Source organism: Myotis brandtii, unplaced genomic scaffold (assembly GCF_000412655.1).
Source record: "Myotis brandtii unplaced genomic scaffold, ASM41265v1 scaffold303, whole genome shotgun sequence".
Lineage (NCBI taxonomy): Eukaryota > Metazoa > Chordata > Mammalia > Chiroptera > Vespertilionidae > Myotis > Myotis brandtii.
Genome location: NW_005361573.1, coordinates 726,852 through 731,255, shown reverse-complemented (window position 1 = coordinate 731,255; position 4,404 = coordinate 726,852). Strand labels below are relative to the sequence as shown.

At 55.4% G+C, this 4,404-nt stretch overlaps 1 long non-coding RNA gene across 1 annotated transcript; it reads left to right on the top strand.

Annotated features, from left to right (window-relative positions):
- Positions 1 to 655: 655 nt before the first annotated feature.
- LOC106726688 lies at positions 656 to 3,693 on the top strand. Its single transcript, XR_001362762.1, has 3 exons — positions 656 to 1,193; positions 1,893 to 2,193; positions 3,606 to 3,693. It is a non-coding gene; the product is annotated as an uncharacterized LOC106726688 (long non-coding RNA).
- The last annotated feature ends 711 nt before the right edge of the window (positions 3,694 to 4,404 follow it).

Genomic DNA, 4,404 nt, shown 5'->3' with positions numbered 1-4,404 from the left:
GTTCTCAGGCCTCCCTCCTGGGAGCTATTTCAGATGCAGCCCCAGAAGCCTGGGCTCGCTCTCTGGCTGCTTTTCCTCTGTTGGGCGCTGAAACCCACAAAGGAGCCTTCAGAGTAGCTTCTCTAGCAGCGGATTTCTCCTCAAAGGAGAGGAGGGGGTTCTCTGCCCAAAGCCAAGCATTTCGGGGACTGTCCAACCCTTTGGGTTTCCCTTGGGAGTTTGAAAGCCCAAGAAGAGCCCTGGCCGGTTTGGCTCAGTGGATAGAGCATCGGCCTGCAGACCGAAGGGTCCCGGGTTCGATTTCGGGTCAAGGGCATGTACCTCGGTTGCAGGGCAGTGCAGGAGGCAACCAATCAATGTGTTCCTCTCACATCCATATTTCTGTCTTTCCCTCTCTGTTCCCCTCCCCCTAAAAATCAATGGAAAAATATCCTTTGGGTGAGGATAAAAATAAAGAAAGAAAAGAAAAGAACAGAAAAGAAAGCCCGAGAAAAAAATTCCCACTGTCCAGAAGGCGGAGCTCCCACCTGTGGGAATTCCATGTCCCCGCCTGCTGCTCATGAGACCTGGGACATAAGACGCAACAAGACAGGCTGTGCTGTTACGGAAACTGGCCACGGAGCCCACAGGCAGACTCTAGATCACGTGATTCTGGTACCAGCCGTGCTGGTCAACGTGCATCCATTTAACAGATATTTATTGCACATGTTGTGTCCTGAGCACTCGAGGTGGGAGCCGGAGAAGCAGCGCAAAGCTGAGGGATCCCTGTGCAAGTTACAGTCAAGAGGTGCAGGGTCCACTCTGAACCTCGGCTTCTTTTTCTGTAAGTGGGGAGCTTGGGAAGATGGCAGCGCCCCTCAGAAGTCCTTCTCCTCCACCCGCGGCGAAGCCCCGCCTCCAGGAGAAAGGAGGCACCGGAGGAGACCCCAGGGAGAGCCGGGGTGCCGCTGCTGGTGGAGTGGCCCCCTGAGGTCATCTCCCCACCCTGGGCCTCGGTTTCCCCGTCGGTAAAGTGAGGAGACTGGACTGCACGATTTCAAAAACTCGTCTGACTTAACCGTCTGTGACTCTCCGATCGAAATATCTCTGATTCTGCTAGGAGAACCCCTTGTGGCTCCAGGAAGGACCATCCCCCTGTTCTGGGAGCAGATCTTCTCCTGAAAAGCAGCAGAAAGGGACTCACTTCTTGCCAGGTGAGCATGAAGGGGTGGGGGACCCCTCCTGGGAGCTGCTCTCCCAGGATCCCCAGAATCACCCCATTTATCTTCCCCATCATGCTCTTAATCTCTGAAAAATTAATGGCACGACCCTAGCTGCCTACAGAACATAGCTCGCCTGCCACCCATAAATCAGGCACTTAGGAGGTGCTCCTGAATAAGTGATAGCCCTCCGGTCAGCGGGCAGGCCACCTGGGGGTGTTTAATGTACCTTTGGGAGACATCTAAGCCCACACCCAGTGCGGGGGGGCGGGGGCATTGCTGAGAAAACAGGGAGCAGAGTGAGATCCAGAGGCTCCCGGAGTCAGCCCGGGTGTTAGGACACAGCCAGGCAGCAGAGCGTGGTTCTAACTTTCTAGAGGAAACGGCCCCCAAAGAGAGAGGAAAAGACGTCTCGGGGTTAAGAAAAGAGACATCAACGCAGAAACCTCAGTGATAATCCCAGCTCTTCCCCAAATCCCCCGCTTGGCCAGTTTTCCATTCATAACGTGGGGGGGTCCCCTAAACAGAGATGCGTCCCACTCTTGGCCTCCTCAGTGGTAACCGCTGACCAACCCCATTTTACAGAGGAGGGGACACGGGCACAGGGAGGTGACGTGACTTGCCCGAGGTCTCACGGCGAAGCGGGGTTCAACCCACGGCCCGACCCCCAACGCCGTGCCCTCTCTCCCGCAGGGGGAAGAACCCTGAGCTCCATCTGGCTGCTCTTCGCTGTTGGGAGCTGAAATCCGCAAAGGACTCCCAGCTGCACACCCCGCTCAGGTGGCTGGCCTGATGCGCACGGTCTTCCCACACCCGGCTCTGCCTTCCCCAGCGGCTGCGACTGAGAAACGGGCAGATGGGGGTCCTCATCTGAAGACCTTTCGGCATCAGTCCTAGTGGGTGCTGCGTCCCAGGTCACCCCTCGGCCTGCCTGGAGCTGTGTGGAAATCCCAGCAGACCCGGGCCAGGGGGAGCAGGCTCTGCTTGGAAACAGGTGAGGAGATGCGATGGGGTGGACGGAGGGGGGGGGGCGCCGGGGGGCGCTTGTCCTCAGCCCCTCCCCGACGTGTGGTCTCCAGGAGCTTCTGAGTCCATCCAGCTCCCAGCAGCCAGGCCTTGGCACGCAGTGCCCCCTGGGGCCCAGGGTGACGCGGGGGAGCTGCCGCTGCCTTCACTGCGTTCTGCCCGCTGGAAACTGCAGGCCGGAGCCCGGGGTCCCCTTCATGGCTCCCCCACACCCACACACACAGTTGTTGATCTTAGAGCTAAAGAGGTGGCCCGCTGTGCTGGGTTTTAAACATTTAAAACAAAATTTTAAGGCATCTAACCTTTATTCAAAGTCTTACTCCATATCCCACAGTGGAAGCAGGGAAGACAGTCCCAGCACCCACCACCTGGCTGCCCTTTGCTTCCCAAACAACCCCAGGGCCCTTCCACAGAACCCTGGACCCCAGGGAACCCAGTTTGCAAACCGCTGCTCTAGTGGGGTCCATAGAGAAAATGCCTGGCCCAGGGCTGTGCAGGGAGTGGTGCAAGAATGAGGTTCTTATTTATAAACTTATTCATAAATAAGTTTATAGATGGCCCTTCTCCTGGGTCAAGTCAGAATCTCATTGTGTTCATTTGCCCAGAATATTTTGGCTGATTTGTTACTGGTTATTTGATTGGTCAGTTGGTCTGTGGGTTGGTTGAATCATTTATTAAGTTGCTCATTGAATGGTTGAGTGGTTGGTTGTCTGATTGACTGGTTCATTGATTAGTTGGCTAGTTGGTGGATTAGCTGCTTGGTTAGTCAGTTGGTTGATTGCTAGTCGGTTGTTTAGTTACTTGATTTTGTGGTTAGTTAGCTAGTTAGATGGTCAATTCCTTGATTGAGTGCTAGCTGGTTGACTAGATGACTGGTTTGTTCATTGTGAGAACTGCTTCATTGGCTGGTTGAATATGAGCGAGTGGCTGAGCTAGTGGTTGCATAGAGAGCTTTGGAAAAGGCTCTGAGATGTGAAGAAAGCATATGAAAGAGGCCCCACGCAGATGGCCTGAGGCGTGGCGGGAGAAGTGTGTTACTCAGAGATTTCGGGAAAAGGGAAGGCAGGAAAAGGAGCCAAGTTTGTCCATTTCTTGGCCTGGGAGGTGAGCCGACGAGACAATGAATACGAGTGTCCACTATAAACTGTAAAACCCAACACGCATGCCAGGCGTCCTCTCTCACTCCTTGGAGGTCCCCAGTGCCTCCTGGACGCTCCCACCCCTTCCCCCAAACAACTCCAATCCCTTACCCACCTGCTCTTCAGTCCTTCCCCCAGCCCGGGTGTCAGTGACGGATGGCACCCCATTTCCATAAATACAAATGCTTGGACATCTAGTTAAGAGATGGAGCGATAATGTGAGCATCTCACCCTCCCACAGCACAGGGGGCTGGGGCTGGAAGGCACGGTTCCCCTAGGACCCGGTCATCGCATCCCACGAGCAGCATTTACTCTGACTGAAGACATGGGCACAGTTCATGTAAACCTCACAGCATCCCTCTGCACTGAGCATTGGTGTAATCTCCACTTCAACGATGAGGAACCTGAGACTCAAGAGGAGCAGTGACCCAGTTCCCGCAGGTGCAGAGTGGGGGCCCCCCTGGAAACCGGGCTCCCAAGTAGAAGCTGCACACTCTCTCAGGACCTGAGGTCACTCAGGGGTCAGAGCCACCCCAGGTCCTCCACACCTGCCGATGTCCAACCCGCAGCCCCTTCTCCATCTCTTTGGGGTTCTGGATGCCAGTCCTGGTACCAGCGGGGAGCCCCGAGCATCACACGCCAACAGGCCGGGGCCACGGCCCAGCGAGCCCACGGCCGCCGCTCCCAGCCCTGCCTAATGAGCTCCGAACTCAGTTCCGCAGCAGCGATCAATTAATATGAGGACTCCCAGCTGCGGCCACGTCGTGCATTTATTTGCAAGATTAATGGCAGATACAAAATTGCTTCTTCACCTTGGGACTGTCGGGGAAATCTGGAGACACTCCGTGTGACAGCCCCATCAATATTCCTCGAGGCCACTCCTGCCTTTTGTCACACCCTTTGTTATCAGAATGTAGTGTTTTTCTGTCCACTCTTTGCAAGGCCAAGGGGGACAGGCCAGGGACGGGTGTGACTGCAGGATTGAGAGGAATGTCAAGCCTCCTCCTCCCTCCTACCCTCTTTGCCCTTCCCAGGGATGT